An 18,581-nucleotide genomic window follows, 5' to 3' on the forward strand; every position below is an offset into this window, starting at 1 on the left:
TTCAGTTAATCTGCTTGCACGATTCATTGGAATATGTGTGTAAATCTGTTGACAATAATGAGGAATAATTTTCTATAGTTTTTACATGTGTTTTTTTTTTTTTTCATATACTGTGATTGTTTTCAACTATAGTTTAAATGTATACGAGTGTTATTAATTTTTTAAGCTATTGCATTCACTAATATCTATTTTATATCTTTAAACTATTTTTTGGATTAAACGTGAATATCGTTTATCCGCCGTTCCGTGCCACCTTATTCCGCGGATAATTGGGAGTTTACTGCATTGTAAGAAAAACAACTGTTTTAATATTGTCGAATACATTTTTGTGCATTTCCTGAAAGTAATTAAATTTAGCTAGCATGACCATTACTAGTTTTCAGTAGGCCCACACCTAAGCGAGTGGGACCATAACTGATCAAACCAGTGCATTCCAATGCATTTAAAAACATGTATAAAAATCATAATTAAAAATTAAGTAAAATATCACACCTATAAAAATGCAATTTCTAAATTATTTTACCGTTAGAATTAGTTTTTTAAAAGAAATAGAACTGCAAAATTTGTATCCAAATTAAAAAAAAAAAACTATTAGCATGCCCATAACTACTCTATGTAAGAGATGCAACTAAAATATTTGGATTCGGTAATCTACGGTACCTCATTTGCTCAGAAGTGGAAGGTCTTGAGCCCTAATTATAGAGGAAGTATTTCCGCAGAAATATTATTTTCAATTGGAATCTCGAAAAAAATCTCAGGAAGACCTATCTCCTTCAAAATTGTCACGCGACAGGTAACTCGCATTTCCTTTGATGCGATAATTCTTCGCGATCATTGGTTATTATTCGTTTAAGCATGTAATTTTAAGGTTATGCAAAACCTTTCTGACAAAAAATAAAAAGTGACAATTACCATTCTAATGATGTTGAAATGTGGCGGTGCTATGGGGATTGTGACATGACAATTAAAATACTGAGGGCTGGGAAGCAATACTGCATTTCTCTTTCAGGTGTCAACTTTAAGGCTCTGATCCCGCGCAATTTTAGTTGCTGCTTTGAAACAAGGAGATGTGGTCCTTGATGGGACACAATTCTCAATATTCATCATACCTTATCATTTTAAAAAGTTTTCCCTTAAAAACATAACGTGCACTTGACACCCTGTGCCTACCACAGAGATTTACCTCAATGTGGCCCCGAGGACAGCGCCGACTTTTAAAGTCCAAACAAGAGCAGATAATCCTGATCTAGCACCCCTGGAAATGTTGGTTTATAATGAGAATTTGGGGTAGTTTCTGACTGAGACGGATTTACCATGCACCAGTCACCCTGATTGTACACAGAGAATATTGCACCCCGGACCTTTCGGTCACGAGTTACATAATAGGCAGGACAGAACATTTCTTTCTGATGCTTTGCACCAAAAACATCTCGCACTTCGTATTCCGATGAGGTTTTCGAGACATAAAACCAAAAAAAAAAAAAAGTTGATGTGTGCATCACATGACTTCCTTTCACGCCAATTTTATGATAATAGTAGTTGATAGAAGTTCCTTGAAGTAAGCAAAGAAAAACTTTAAATATTTTTGCCTGAAGTTTGTTGCGAACTGAAGCAAAAAAAAAAAAGAAACGTTTCATATAGATTAATTTCCCCAATATTGGACATTTTAATTTGATTCAATGGCTAACTTTCTAAATAATATCGCCAATAGTGGCTAAAATAAAACCTAATTAAAAAAAGCCAAATTTGTCGCCAAGCTGGCGGAAAAACTTGGCGAGCAAAAGTTTCGCGATACGTCGCCAAGTGTTTGCCAAATTATAACACCACTAGAGTTTGCATTGATATTTACAATGATTTCCCCCAAAAAGGTGTAAAAGACCCCCTTAGGAACATCCGAATACAACCAAAAGGGGAAGTGCACAACTAGATCCCACTAGGAGTCTACGTAAAAAATTTCAACTTTCTAGGACATACCGTTTTTGAGTTCTGCGAGATACATACGCACATACGTACATACAAACGTATATACAGACGTCATGAGAAAACTGTTGTTATTAGTTCGGGGATCGTCAAAATGGGTATTTCGGGTATCTATACGTTTTTAGGCATATATCCACGTATGGTCGAGTCGAAAAAATCAAAAACTCAGCATTCATTCGGGGGCGAGCAAAATGGAAATTAAGGCCTATTTTTGGGTCAAATTTGTTTTGCGAATACAATACGTCCTCTATTTCGTAAAAGGAAGTAAAAAAGCTAAAAAAGCGCTCAACAAATGCGAACAGCCTAGACGGTGGTTGTGTGAAGCAATTTGCTTGCTCTGGTTAAATAAACAAAAACGTTTAACTATCAGCAGTCAATAAGGTAAAGCCTTCTATACCTTTCTGATATTGTTACACGTTCGGTGCCAACTTCAAACTTTCTTTAAATGACGACACAGTTCTTGAGAAAAGCACAGGCGATTTATTTATAGCTATGAACAGGAAATGTAATTACAACTGCTAAATCAATCATCACCAATTGAGCAAATATCGATTAAAACCGTAAACTCAACGATGGCACACGTATTTACATCTAAATACGCAAAAACACAGCTCAAATGTCTCACAATAAACAGAGCAACGGCTCAGACGAATCTCAGACAGTTGAAAAAGTAAAACTAAAACTCTGCTCTCATTCACAAGACGCCCGGCGTTTTATACCGAGCAAAAAAATATCTAGAAAATCCTACAAATTTCTCATATTTTCTTTTTATTCCATTCACAAATCTTATCGTTCGGAAATAGGGGGACGTTATACTTCACTCGAATGTTAGGGGGTTGTATGTACATTACAGGAAACTATTTACAGGTTACGTTACTAAGATAATTTTAGATGAAAAATAATGGAATAAACGCAAAATTTAGCTAGATTACAACAAATTAATCATAAAAATAATTACTATTTACAGAATTTGTAGCAATATTGTATCGTGATCAGGGGCTGTTCAGTATTTTCAGCACAGATATCTCAAGTATTGTGTCCTTGCATTTGGGATAAGCAGTTCTAAGACAAAATAGTATTAAAATGGAAGATTTATTTACAATGAAAAATACGCGGCTACAAAGTTGCTCTTTCTCCTTTCCACTTCTACTAAAAGGGTAGAAAGTTATTCGGCAAAGATTTTTCCCTAAATGTATCTTTCTCCTAGTGCACTTGTACCAAAATCGTCCTGTACTTTATGTCTTGATGATTCTTTCGAGTGATAAAACACGTCACAAAAACCTAAAATAACAATTAAGAAATTACAATGATGGGAAAATCTTCGTGGTGATTGTGTGAAACTATTTGTTTGATCTGGTTAAAAAATAGGAAAGACGTCAAACTATCAGCAGCCCATAATTAAAGCGTATGGTCCTTAAAGGAATCTCTTTTCCTGTGGGCACAAGGTCAAAAAGGAACCATGTCAGCCTAATTGGAAACAAGGAACCCGGTACAGAATCGTAGCATAAGTTTTATATGCTTTATGGGGGGGGGGGGGGCCTGGAGATCAAACTGACAAGGGGTCTGCCTCGGCTCTCAACGGCCCTGCATGCGCTCTGCACCAGAGCCTGATTACCGCAGGGGCATGCGGTTCACAGGCCCCTCCTCTTAGATTTCAGGGGGCCCAAAATTCCCTTAGTTTATCATGCTAATTAAAAATAAATAATGCTTTCACTCAGAATCTAGAGTCCAGCGATATCATTGATATTTTTGCAAATGCCAAGACAAGGAAAAAATCTCTTCGCACCTTGGCAAGAAAAGTGACACAACTCCAAAAAAAAAATTAAGGCTTTATGCGATAGTAGTTTTAAGAGATTTAGTTTTGAATATTGCAATACTTTCAAAAAAAATAGTAAGTGGTTAGTTACTACTGGTTAGTTTTTGTTCTCTAAATGAATAATGCATCTTTAAAGTTCGAAAATGTTCAATCTAAACTATGAAATTTTAATAATGTGTTACTATTGGTTTTTTTGTTTTTACGCCTCCATGCATCAGTTATGAATGCTAACTTTGTTGTAGTTTCTGTGGTAAGAAAGAACATTAAATTTAGGTTTTAAATCAATAGTCATTACATTTTCCACAAATTTTGAGTTGTGTCACTTCTCTTGCCAAGGTGCGTCTTATTAGTTGATCAAATTTTTTCTCAAAAATTTGATCTTTTTGCAAATTTCAAAGCAAATTCACGTTTAATCTGTGTTTAACTATTAAAAGTTATGTCAGAGATAACTTTGATATTTACGGTTTACTCCAACGGGCAAAGCATAACCACATCTTATATATATAATTATCGTATGTATACAATATTTCTTCTACTTTTTAAATGAATATACAATAATGTGATATGAGGAACTACCGAAATGTTTTATAGCTTCGTTATATAGAATAAGCGGAAATAGAGAGGGGGGGGGGGGGGGCACAAAATGAATTTCGTGCCCAGTATCTTCAAAAATCTTAGTCGAGCTTTAGGTGGGCCCTGAAATAGAAACGTGCCCCATGTCAAATATCAGAATGATCGGGCTCTGCCATAAACTAATAAGAGTAGACCGAGCTATGGCAACCCTTTTGCTGCTCACAAACCAAAACCATGTGACTGGTGTGCATCATAGCAACGGTGTTGATCGTAGCTGACGACTTCTTCCATATCATGATTTCTGAGAAATCATGTTTGCCAAGCCAAGAAATTTAATTTCTTATTCAAAACACCCAAGTACAAGTAGTCAACACATAACATTGCAAAGAAAAATATGAAAGGAGAAGCTGTGACATTTTAAATAAGCATCCGTATTATTACAGTTACATTTTGCCTTCTTGCAATTTTTCTTTATCGAGCCGTGTTTCCTATGAAGTTTATAACTATTTCTATTAAATATTAAGTTCTATCAGTGAAATACATAGGATTACATTTTGTACACTATTTTGCTAGCTTCTGGAAGTATTTTATACTCAGAGAATTGAAATGCATTTTGAAAAGGTATTTAAGTGTTAGCAAGTTAGTCTTAATGTTGCGACATTTTTTTTCTCGCCAATTTGAAAGATCCCCCCCCCCCACCCTCCCATTTAAACTGAAAACAACCTTGATTTTTTGTTTTATCTTTTATGTGCACACATTCTCTCTATCTTAAATTAATCTGCATTTCTATTGTGAAATTTTTTAATTTTCGAAATTGTCAAATTTAGCCCCTATTAATTTGTAGTGACATCCGTTTAATAATGCTTTGACGTTATTTAGAAAATTTGAAATACCAAACTCGTTTTGAGAATACAACTTATTTCTATCATTTTTACTTTCTTCTATATCTAATATATAGAAGAAAGTATTGGATTCGTGCAAATTTTCGAATTTCGAATTTTGACGGATTCGAACGTTTTGAGGTGTGCTGAGTCCATTTCGACCATTTTTGGAAAATGTCTGTCTGTCTGTGTGTGTGTGTGTGTGTGTGTATGTATGTATGTGTGTGTGTATGTATGTGTGTCACGTCTGTGTGTGACCAGTTTTTTGTGGCCGCTCTACAACAAAAACTACCGCATGAAATCGAACGAAATTTAGTACACATATGTGCCCCTATGTGAACTTGTGCCCATTAGTTTTTGGCGCGAATTCCTACAAGGGGGGTGGAGCAATGGGACGTTTTTCGAGTTACGCGTGCTTGCTATTCCTCAGGAAGTAACTGGCGGAATCAAACAAAATTTGGTCCATATGTTGGTATTAACAGGAACAGGTGCTGATTCAATTTTGGTGTCAATAACTCAAACGGGGGTAGAGCTATAGAACGTTTTTTGTCGTCAATTGTGACTGCTGTATCTCAAGAAATAATGAACGGATTGAAAGAAAAATTTATCGGCAAGTAGCCCTTAGTGGGTATAAGAACTGATTTTATTTTTGTGTCAACAGCTAAAAAGGGGGGTAGCGCAATCACCCGTTCTTTTTTTTCATTTTGAGTGCCCTATCTCAAGAAGTAATGCTACGTTCTGGTTGAAATTTGGAATATATGTGAATCCATATGTAAACAGGCTTTGGTTCTATTTTGACGCCGATCGCTCCAAGAGGTGTTGATTTTTTTTTTTTTTTTTTTTTTTTTTGCGAATAAAGATATTTTTATTAATGCAACAATAAGAAAGATAAATCGTAATAGATTGTCGTCTGCGTATTTCTCGTGATTTTAATTGTATGGAAATGATAGGAAATATTATCTCAATGATTTAAAATTTTTAACTGTTGCCATCTTATGTTTGTTAACAAATAAAATATTTGTAATTCATTCAAGCAAAGCTTTTAAAATAACTTTCAATTTTCGCTCTTTGCTTTGTTCTTGCAATAATTCAGACATTGGGATGGTCGTCAAGTTTTCGCATGTGTAATTTTGTTTTTGTTGGGAATATTGCTTCCTCGTCAAGCATGGGGAGGGATCAGAAAAAAAAAAAGAAAAATATAGAAGAAAATTTCGTGATGGCCACAACATACTAGTTATTTAAGGAAGTAAAGTCGGGGGAAAATTTAGTGTTTAGTTTACTACAGTGGCGGATTTCTAAATTGGCTACTATCTAGCGTAGATTACGGCGAACAACTTCCGTGGGCAGCAAATTTTTGAAATCCGAAATTTCTTCGTCTTCGGCATTTATTTTAGATACGTAGTATTCCCTAATTTCTTTCACTTTTGCAAAAAATGTATTACAGGCAGTAATTGTTTCAGCATAATATAGATTGCAATTTGTTTCAACTTGTTTGCGGCGAATACTTTTAGTCAACACATAACATTACACTTAAAATGATTAGTTCCAAATGAAATAAAAGTTACTGAAAACTTACCTAAAACTAATTACTAATGTCAAAGCAATTCATGACTAAAAGAAAAACGGTTCAATCTCTTCACCTGGAAAAAAAAAATAATAATAATGAAAATCGATTCGTTCTTAAAATACATGTCGAGTGCCAAACTATAGATAATAGCGCCATCTAGCAACGATGCTGCCAAAGTTTTCGCCAAGCTACACACCAGTCACATGATACACGTGTGAAACAATTTTCTTCATCAGCAAGAATGGGAAAGCTCGGTCTACTCTTATTATTAGTCTATGGGCTCTGCTCAGCACAGAATTCGTCTGGCACTACATATTCTGGCAAGGCTTTTGAGCTGTGAAAAAACAAAAAAAAATCTAAAATAGTAATTAATGAATGAAAAATCATGGGAAACAACTCTGGCGAGAAAGATGGGAAATCATTTTTTCGCTCTATTCAGAGCAACAAGAACGGTAAACTGTTTAGTAAGGTAACTCTCTCTCTCTCTCTCTCTGCTCCCCTATAGGCACGTTTTCTCCGGTTGCTGTGTACTAAAGTCATATGGCACTTGCTCTAATGTGGCTTTTTCCAGCTGAAAACACAAAACAAAAACCTACAATAATAATTGACAAATCAAAACATGCCTGGTGACGATTCTGCGAAACCATTTTGTTTGCTCTGGTCAAAAAGAAACAAAACCGTCAAACTATCAGCAGCCCATAAGGTATAAAGCGCCCCCTCTCCCGTGCCCCTAAAGGAAGCGATTAGAAGTTAATTAGTAAAACGCTGGGCGTGCTCACAAAACCAAAGGAAGACTATTAAGTGCTTTGTTGGCTGTTTTCATTGTTGAACGAGCAGCTCGGCGTGACGACGAGAGGATAAAAAATGATAACAATAAAAGAAGCCAAGAGGGCCTTAATAAATGAGCTATAAAGCGATGCTTTTTGAAGGTCGGCCCAGGAGCAGTAAAGCGCACTTCCTGGGGCAGGGGATTAATTTTTTGGAAAAAGGAAAAGATAAGGAGAGCGAGCCAAGAGGTGGTGTTTTATTGGCGGGGGTGACTTCTTCCTTCCGTTTTTCGTCTACCTCCTTATCGCCAAAGGTGATCGCCGTTTACGTGCCAACAATGTTAATGGGCAAGTTGCATCGGAAATTAGTCATAATGACCGAACAGGGAGAGGATATCACTCAATGAGTGAGTAATTGTCCCCTAACTCGTGTCGTTGATTGTCCGTTTAAGAATATTAATCGCGTTGGTTGTAAGGAAAAGTTCTTCAATTTAATTGTTCTTTCGAATCTGATTGCATCTTTTTTTTTTTTTATGAAGCAGTTGTTACTTTCTAGACTCGGTCAGTAAGGAACCGTTTTGGCAGTGACGGGAATTTTAATTCAAATGAGGCAAGGTGTCGTGGGGTGACTCGTAATTGCTGCAGGATACGGATAGGGGCTATATTGCTGGCAGGGAAAATTGCTTTTTTCTTAAATATTAAGTTTTCCGAAAAGTTGTTCTTTTGTGAGGAGGTAAAAAAACTATGCAATTTTTTATACTACATTAATCGATATATATATATATATATATATATATTTTCATAATTAACTATGACTTCTTACAAGTTTTTTAATTCAATTTTTGAAGAACGCCCAGCGTTTGAATGCGAAGAACTCAAGTAGTGCTGTTTTTATGTTTCCTTTTCTGAATTTTTCTCGCCAAAAAGTTTTGCTAATAAGTGAAAATCAGAAGGTGAAGGGTCTGGAGAGTATGGTAAAAGACCGGCGATATGTAACAGGAAGCGTACAGTATCACGACAGTGCTAGATTATATGCATATTTTGGGGATCCGCCAGAAAATTGCACTTCCACGCAGGGACCAATTTCCCAATAGGCGGAGTAAGCAGTTGCCTAGGGCGGCAAAATTTTCAGGGGAGGCACGTTTTGCTTTAAGCACATAGTTTCTTTCTTTTTTTTAAAAAAAAAATTATTATTCTTGAAGTGACGTACTAGCATTCTTTTATTTTCTATAGTGACAACCTTTTCTTGTAATTTAATAATGTTTATGTTTACTCATCTTATGAAAATGAAATATTTGGCAATATTTCATTTTATAAATAAATATATGGAAATATATATGGCAATAGATGTATGTAAAACAATAATATAATCCAGTAACAATTTACGAGTGAAATACCATGAGTAAATGAAGAGTAGTGAGAAACGTAAAGTGAGTGATCGTAATAACGCAGAGGAAATTATTTAAATCGTTGATTCATAATTCTTAATTTGCCTAATAATAAAATACGAGCTTGCACGAATGTCATACATACATAACACCTAATCAGACGGAACGTTAAGCATCATTACAAAACAATTTTAAAAATTTTTAAAAAGAATAGAAATCTCATTGTTGCAATTTTGTCTCCAAATTTTCCAAATATAAGGAATCTTATACAAAATGCCATTATTTCTTCATAAGCTTGACAGTTTAAATTTCGAAAACACTTTTTTTTTTTGCATTTTTTCAATCATGGAAATTTTGCATCTTATTCTTTTTTTTCTGAGGGGGGGGGGGGCAGATTTCAGATCTGCCTAGAGGCAGCGTAGAACGAAATTTGGCTCTGCTTCCAGGTTGCGAATTCCTTTGACGCCCACCATGTCCCCTCCCCAGACCTTGAATTTTGAACTCTCCGATGTTTCGTTATTCCTCTCTTTTCAAAAACGTATTATGCCTGGGGGGGGGGAATCAGAAATGAAGAGAGTATCAAAATGGCATCATATTTGAGATTTTCGCCTCCAAAGGCACGCTGGCAAGAAGCCAAAACCAAAGATGGAAACCATACCGTATAGAAAATATTGATAAATTAATTAAAACCAGCATAATCTTTACTAATAATAAAGCTGAAAGTCTCTCTGTCTGGATATCTGTCAGGATCTTCGTGACGCGCATAGCACCTAGACCGTTTGGCCGATTTTCATGAAATTTGGTACAGAAGTAGTTTATAGCATGGGGTGAGTACCTCGAAGCGATTTTTCTAAAATTCGATTTTGTTCTTTTTCTGTTCCAATTTCAAGAAAATTTTACCGAACAAATTATCACAACGTGAACGAGTAAATTACAAAAATTATCATAACGTGGAACCGTAATATGGGCAAGCAAATGAACATAGCAAGTTGGTGAGAAATTCATTTGTAAATATACAGGCGAACCAAATGACCTCTTAATTTTCTACAACGGCAAAGCCGTGCGGGTACCACTAGTAATTCATAAACCGACATAACTTTCCGGTAGTAGACCTAATAGCTATACACCGAGCAATTAACTATTCATACCAATTAATGCTTTATTTTACTCAACAAACACCAAATAAGGTCCCGAATTAGTTAAAAATGATCAAGAATCCTCTTTTCTCCTCTCAATCGGGTAAAAATGAAATACATTTAGCATTTTATCGATGATGTTGACTGCTAAAATTAGCATCAGTACATCACTCCATGTTCTAGTCTAGAAAATGCTTACTTTCAATGTCAGCTTATTTTTTAATCAACAATAGCAGTCACTTCAAAAACAAACAATGAGAATAATATTACAAGCCCTTAAGAAAAGATATTTGTGCCACCAAGTTTCAAATTCTTTTACCTTTATCTTTACTAATAATAAAGCTGAAAGTCTCTCTACCTGGATGTCCAGAGGATGTCTGGATCTCTGTGACCCGCATAGCGCCTAGACCATTTGCCCGATTTTCATGAAATTTGGCACAAAGTTAGTTTGTTGCATGGGGGTGTGCGCCTCGAAGCGATTTTTCGAAAATTCGATGTGGTTCTTTTTCTATTCCAATTTTAAGAACAAAACTATCATAAGATGGACGAGTAAATTACGAAATTATCATAACGTGGAACCATAACATGTGCACAAGCCAATTGGCGAGATACGAAATTATCATAACGTGGAACCGTAACATGGGTACAAGCCAATTGGCGAGAAAATTCACCATACATTATTTGTAAATACACAGGCGAACCAAAAGACCTTTTAATTTTTCTATTACGGGCAAAGCCGTGCGGGTACCACTAGTGTATTATAAAACACAAATAATTTTAAAATTGTATTGTTTCCTTATAACTGCGACATCGGCATCTTAATATTGACAAGGAAGTTGTTTAAATAATATTGTTTTTTTTTTTTTTTTTTTTTTTATGTATCCCAAATTTTCGTTTTTCTTGCATAGCTCATGGTCTACAAAAGTCAAAAAATTAATAGTTCCAACACAATTTCTCCAAAGTTTGCGGAGCCCGTTATGTGTGCATAAGAATCCGACACTGACCCATTTAAAAATAACGTTAAAATAATTTTATGCGTAACGAAGAGGAAATCATAAAACGTTTGAAATCCAACATCACCTTGGAGAGATAAAGACAACATCTGAGAGAGTGGTCCCCTTCAAAGTGAATCTCGGCAGATGATTACAGGTTACTAATTGCCCTTCACTTATCCATTAAAAGTGGCAATTTTTGTCCTGCATTGTGTCTAAGGGTGAAACCTTTCACGCTGTCGTAGCGATGAAGGTTCAACCTTTGCACCGGCCTTCGTCTAAACGGGCAAACAGGAAAGAGACGTCAAAATTATGCAGCGGAATCGCTCTTTAATGTTCTTGGCGCGGAATGTGATTAAAAAGTGCTAAGCCACATGAGAGAGGACTGTCGGTATGGAATAATTCTTCAGTTGCTTGGTCAAGGGAAATGCTTTCACGCTTGCGGGACGATTGCCGCTGTCTGTGGCATAAAATTCGGAATAAAACCAATGAAATTTTGGCAGACAAACAATCCAAAAAAAAAAAAAAACGAATATTCTTTCAAGTCGGAACTACATTCAAAGCTTGTAATTAATTATATGTGTTCCAGGGTGGTTTAAAAAAACTTTTTTTCAACTAGAGTCCTGGACATCCCCTATTTTTTTTTTTTAGACTTATACCTAGAGAACCCGACAGACGTTGTTCTATTCAAACTTTGTTAATTGAAAAACTTCAATAAACTATCAAGTGTTTGAACCATTCTGTTGAAAAAAATAAGTAAAAAGAAAATGTTTTAAGCTGCTTGGTGTCAGAATGCGTATATTTATTACAACTTGATTTATCTAATGTCTACAGAGCAGTTGTTTTATTAACTATTTTTTCTCCCGTACTTCATGGATTTTTCTTTCAGCCATACTGAAAGGATAAAAAGCGTCCTCAGATATTAAGTGTAAAAAACTAACTACCCACCTAAAACAAACGGGAAATCCCGCTGCAACATCCCCCATATGAAAAAGAATAAAAAAATCGAAAGGATATCGTTTAAAAAATGATAAAGGTAAAAACAGTTTTCTGAATAAGTGAAAATCATTCATCCCTCCCCTCCCCCTCCCGATGCAAAATAAGCACATTCTTCAACTAAAACAACTAAAACTCTTTAAAAACGAAAAGTAATTCTTTGCACTTTGAAATATTTCGCTAAATAAACAAAAAATACAATAAAATACATTGGGGATATTTCAATAATTAGGAATCTGGCGCGGTCGTCTCATCTTTGACGTAAATAATTTTATTTTGGTAACCCGGCTGATTTATAGTAAACCTATGTTAAGATGTTTCCGATCTCTTTATTTTGATTTGCAAAGAAAAATACCTCTCGCGCAGGAGCTGGAGCCAAAAATAGACGCCAATGAAGAAAGTTCGCCAGATTCCCAATTATCGAAATATCTCCAAATACATTAACAGTAGCTTTATAATGTTAACAAATGATCACGCAACTCTACTGTTTATAGCCAAAGTCTCCAAGCCACCACGTTACTGTAATCCAGCCGATCAGTGAGCGAAGCCAACTCCAACCGATTAGCAGTCCGATCTTGTGAACGAAAACTTTTTAAACTTCATATATTGCCTAATTTGTTCTTTCCACCAAAGATAAAGATCTTCCACTGCAAATGATCTACCCTGTAGTAATTCATCTGGACGAAAATAAAATTTGTTTCGTCTTTAAATTCCATCATCTTTTCCTTTAATAATGTACTGATTAGTTAGATAATCTTTAAAGTATTCTTGACATTGGTGCCAAATATAAGATGGATTTCAGTCGAGAAACAAATGTTGCTAGGTACGGTACTTTCTGTTAGGAAAACCTAAAGCATCCGGTCACATGATTCAACTACGACGACAGAACACACGTTTTGCGTGAACCTTCCAGTACTTTACTTTAAAATAATCACGGGACCTAAAATCGTTGCGTTCCTCTCACTCTCTCTACGCTTTATCTATTCTCAATTTACATATCACAGTAGGAAATTTCATTGCAAAAAGCAGAGCTGGCTTTCTTATTGTCCTTTGGCAACGGGTTAAATATTTATTTCAGTTCTCGCTCAACAATAGGTTAAAATAAATGTTAAATCGCGAGTTTTACAACGAGTTTTCTCGTGACGTCTGTATGTACGTATGTGCGTATGTGTGTATGTATCTCGCATAAATCAAAAACGGTATGTCCTAGAAAGTTGAAATTTGGTACGTAGATTACTAGTGGGGACTAGTTGTGCACCTTCCCTTTTGGTTGCATTCGGATGTTCCTAAGGGGGTCTTTTGCCCCTTTTTGGGGGGAAATCATCATTAATTTCGATGTAAACTCAAGTAGTGTTATAATTTGTCGGACACTTGGCAATATATCGCCAGTCTTTTGGTCGCCAAGCTTTGTCGCCAACTTGGCGACAAATTTGGCGGTTTTTTTTTTTTTTAATTTTGTTTCAATTTGGCCACTGTTGGTGATATTTAGAGAGTAAACAATTGAATCACATTAAAATAGCGAATAATGGGGAAATGACATTAAATTGGAGTAAAATTAAGTCATGTGATACACACATCAGCTCGTTCTATCTCAAAGAAGGGAGTTTATGGATAGCTCATTTTTATCGATCGTGTTTGTTCATCAACATGATTTCTATACATATTGTCTGTGAAGTTATGTGAAGTTTTATCAGCATTAAGCTAAAAAAGTTTTAACTCTGAAAATCGATAAAAACGGGTTTTTTGTATGTTTTGTAGGAACAGCAATAATGAAATAGTTTTTCTTTATAAAATTAAATCTACTTTTGTTGATAAAAGTAATTTTTTGAAAATACTCACAAGCGAAAGTTATTATAATGGTTTTTTTTTTTAAATTAATGTTCCCGTTCGGGAACGTTGATGTTCAAAAGGCTAAAAATGCGGTCAAAAACCGTCTCAAACAAGCTTATTCTTAATGTTTCAGTAAGATAACTGAAAATGAAAAGTTAATCTCTAAATGTGAATCTAATCCCGTTAAAAGAGAAGCAGGTGAAACAAGCAGGTGAAATCTTTTCTCTATGGATAAAATAGTTGAGCACACCAAGAAAAAATACTAGTAGATAAAGCAATAAAATAACAATATTTTCACTTTTTATTTTCAAGGGAGAATAGCTCGACTTATTTCATAAGCAGCAGTTTTAAATTTCGGATCAAGATAACGGTTCTCCCTCCCCTGGTATTTTGTGGCATTGCCCTAAAATGCAAAGAAATTCCGAGAGTCGACTGAACATCGAACACAAAATTGAATATCCATATGATCACTGATCGTAAATATATCAAGATAATAGTGATTTTAAAAATATCAGTAACTTCAGTGTTGATTCTTAGCAGCGGAGTTATTATTTTTGATACATTTTGCACTGCTATAATATTTTTTATTTCTTTCTTTAACTTACTTTTTTCGTTTCACATTACTTATAAACAGTAAAAATAACATGAATAGAAAAATGTATTCTTTTAAATCGGTTTTTATCTTTGAAAGACAAGGAAAAACAAATTGATTCATTTCCAGAAGGATAATGGCAAAATAAGCCGTACTATTCAACTTTCAAAGAAATAATAGTATAATTAACAATGTACGCGAATTCACACATTGACCTACAATACACCCCAAAACCTTTTAATTTAAAGTAACAAATTAAATCAAAACCTTTTATCTTTTACTATTCTTTTATAGCCTTATATCAATGTTCATTTTGTAAATGAATTTAATTATCTAGAGAGGAAATATTTAGATTTTAGATGAAAATTATGCGCAAGGAAGGATCATTCTTCTCATATTTAGGTTTATAAAAACTAAAAGTTAAAAATTTAGCTTTTATTTACGTTTTTATAATTTTCTGGATATTTTATAATCCTAGATTATTATTAATAATCTTGATCATAGGCTGGGAATGGAGTAAATTTTACCGCTACATCAATATATTTAAATAAATAAAACTAAAATTTTATACTAATAACAAAACAATAAAATATAATTTTAAAAGAAATTCCTTAAGGGTTCTTATTGCTGCTACATCTGTCCCGGTAGATTTTAAAAACTGGTACTTTTTTACTTTTTTTTTTGAAGTTTCAAAGCTAGAAATGTTTCAAGAATGCAATATTTTGATTGCACTTTATTTGAAGCAACTAAAGTTGTTCATATAATTATTAACTAAATATAATTTAATGTAACTTATTTATTTCTTGGGAACTTTCAAGTTAAATAAAATATATTATCAATTCTATTGCAGTTTCTGGTTCCAAGGGTTCAGCACACAAACTTTTTAATAAAATATAATTTTCCACTAGATTTTGTTGTATGGTTTAGTTGTGTATAACTAAAAGGACAATAATTTATAAAATTATAATTGAAAAAATGAATATTCTCTACATAAATTATTACAGGCCGAAGCGGCCGAGTCACACCTCATGATTCAACCAGGCCGGATGCTTCATTCAATCCCTTCTTTGTAGTGAGGTTTTTACTACAGAGAAAAAAAAAACCCAAACGATTTGTAAACCATTTTAAATTTACCATTAACTAGTAATTCCAACCAAACTTCGAGTTTTCAGTATTTATGCCAGTAATGTCTCCCTTCAGTAATGTACGCATTCATTTAAATGCAAATTTTACTAATGTTTATAACAATGAAATTTTGAAAATTTTTGGTACAAGAAAACAAGAAAAGTTTTGAATTTTAAGAACTTAAATTATTAATTTTTAGTGCATTTTTCTATTCTTGCATCACTATTCTTGCAAACCAAAAGATAATCAAAGAACAAAATTAAGACATTTCTTGTATGGTGGAGAGAGAGAGAGAATCCAGAATCCTCTCTTCAGCTGTCATATGTCTTAGAAGTAATGTAATGTATTAGAAAAATATGGATAAAATATTTTATGTTGTGAACTGTCAATAAATAGTAAGATACTTTTATTTTCATGTTTTAGTCGAAAGTTTATACTATCAATAGCGCAATATCACTATTTTCGTCTGAAATGTTCTTTTATTAAATTAGCTCGTAACAAGTTGATGAAAACTATGAAAAATAAAAACGAAATACCGAAAATTTTCTTATAATATTCGCTTTTTCGACAAAGGCTTATGGTTCATGTTTAGGCTAAGAGAAAACATAAGAAAAAAATATCCGATGCCAATTTGAAATCAAGTGTCGATGGCGCTAAAAGAATCGAGGGGCCCCTTAAAGGGAAAATAAATTTGAGAGGTATTTTTCTAATGAGGGTGTCTTCAAATATTTTTTGAGAGAGCCTCCAATAGCTGTACATCGTTATGCCTTCTTCAACGAAAAAAAGAGAGCAGTACTTACCTTAAAAGAATTAAAATGGGCCTTGAAGTTTTGGAGAAATTGAAAATGATGGTTTATTCGAATTAAAGAATTTCTTGGTCCGAAGTTTGCTGTTCACACAGTTGCGTTTGGATAGAAAATAACATACACTTTTTGCAGGGGACACATTCGACCTTGATGTCAATTGTGAGAAAACATTTTGAGACTGTGTGATCAAAGGAAGGAAACACAAAGCGAACCCCAACTGAGATTTATCACCCCCGAGTTATTATTTTCGAGTGGTCAGAAAGATGGTGTGGGGATTTGAATGGGGTGGATCGTCGTTTTAATGAGTTTTGTTAGTATTAGGCGGGGAGTAATAAGATACAGGAAAAGGAAATAAGAAAAAGAAGTAGAGGGCAAAAAAGGCTAGTAAACGGACAGCGAACAGTGTGCGAATCAACTGACTTTCAGATGGTTCCTCAAATGTTATAGATAAGGCAGTTTTTGCTGGACAAGGGGTATCATTTTCTGTTCGTTTTCGTGGTAGATCAACAGCTCTATTTTGGTCCAAAATCTTTTCTTCTTTCTTTTTTTTTTTTGTCACAAATGAGTAAAACCGGATTTTTTTTGTATGCGCATTTATTGTTCTCAAATATTGAGGGGGACTTTTGACGAGTTCAAAATATTGAGGGGGACGTGTCCCCCCTGTCCCCCGTGCCAACGACGCCCGTGGAGTTAGATCTGGAGTAAAAAAAGCAGCTCTATCCAATGCTGTCAAAAAGAAAACTGTGGGACAATTCCTTCACTTTTTATTGATGGATTTAGTGAAGAAAGTAGTGAATAAATTTTAGCTAAGCCTAAAAAAATTCGAGCTAAAAACATAAAAAACTCCCGCCGCAATTAAGTTAGAGCATTGGAACAAATTGCGTAGAACGCGGAAAATTCTTCCCTTTCCAACGATATATAATATTATTATTTGCAAGTAATTTTTCACCCCCGTATTCGGGAATTTATGTGAAAATTGGGCCTAAATTGGAATAAAATAAGAACTACTCGTCGATTTTTTTTCAAACAGGTCTACAAACCTTCTCAGGACTTAAAGGAACAAACTGTGAAAATTTCAGCAAAATCGGCCGTGTAGTTCTCGAGTTTTGCGAGTTCAAACTAACAGACGCTTTTTGGAGACTTCATTTTATACTATGTAGAGAAGATAGTGGTATTATGCTGTAAAAGTTTTAGTTTCTTATTCAAATTTTAAGAGGGTGCTCAATGATCCCTTAATTTAACATTAGTCCTTGCATCAAAAATGTCACAAATTTAGAAACATTTAATTTCCCCAGCTGTTTCTTTCTTTCTTCCTTTGTTTTTTTTTTTTTTTTTTTTTTTGTAAATAATTATTTTATTGCAATGTATATGCATATTACTCGTGTAAATTATAATATGTAGCATTGTTTTTTCAGTTCAATGTATTTTTTAACTCCCTCCTCTCATATTTATGATGTTTGGAGATATATATATATATGTGTGTGTGTGTGTGTGTGTGTGTGTGTGTGTGTGTGTTTGTGTGTGTGTGAATATTTTTACACTGTACAATTCGTTTATTACGATACTGCCTGTAACGACATTTTGATTTTGTCGAGTTTTGCAGTAAATTTCTGAAAATTAAAGCAGAAAATATTCAAAATTGCTTCGGAATTTTTCCTTTGTCTTATCAGAGGTGTATTCAGGATTTTCTCAAAGGAAGGAGGTTTGTCCATCTAGTAATTGTTTTCTAATTTTTCAATGTTTGCTGTGCAAGATTTTTTTCGCCAAAATATTAAACAGAAGTGCAATGATCGGCCCAATTTTCCTTATACTTTGGTCAAGAGGAAGGGAGTGATTCCCCTGCTTAGACCATTGCCTCCCATCGCCATCTAAACTGCATTGATTGGCTATCCCTAATTTTTATCCCACTTGTTGTCTGTTTCTTACTTGCAAACTGTAGATTGTACTTGGAGATTTAGAGAAGTTGTTTGGAGTCAGATCTATTACAAAAAAAAAAAAAAAAAAGGATTGGGAATTTTATAAAGTCAGAAAAAAAGATTTTCGAATGGTAAAAGTTTTCTTTATATCTTCCTACTTTCTTCCTGACAACTTTCCAGTAAAATTAAAAAATAAATATCATAAAAGAAGATTTA

The sequence above is a fragment of the Uloborus diversus genome, chromosome 5, assembly GCF_026930045.1.
Source record: "Uloborus diversus isolate 005 chromosome 5, Udiv.v.3.1, whole genome shotgun sequence".
Lineage (NCBI taxonomy): Eukaryota > Metazoa > Arthropoda > Arachnida > Araneae > Uloboridae > Uloborus > Uloborus diversus.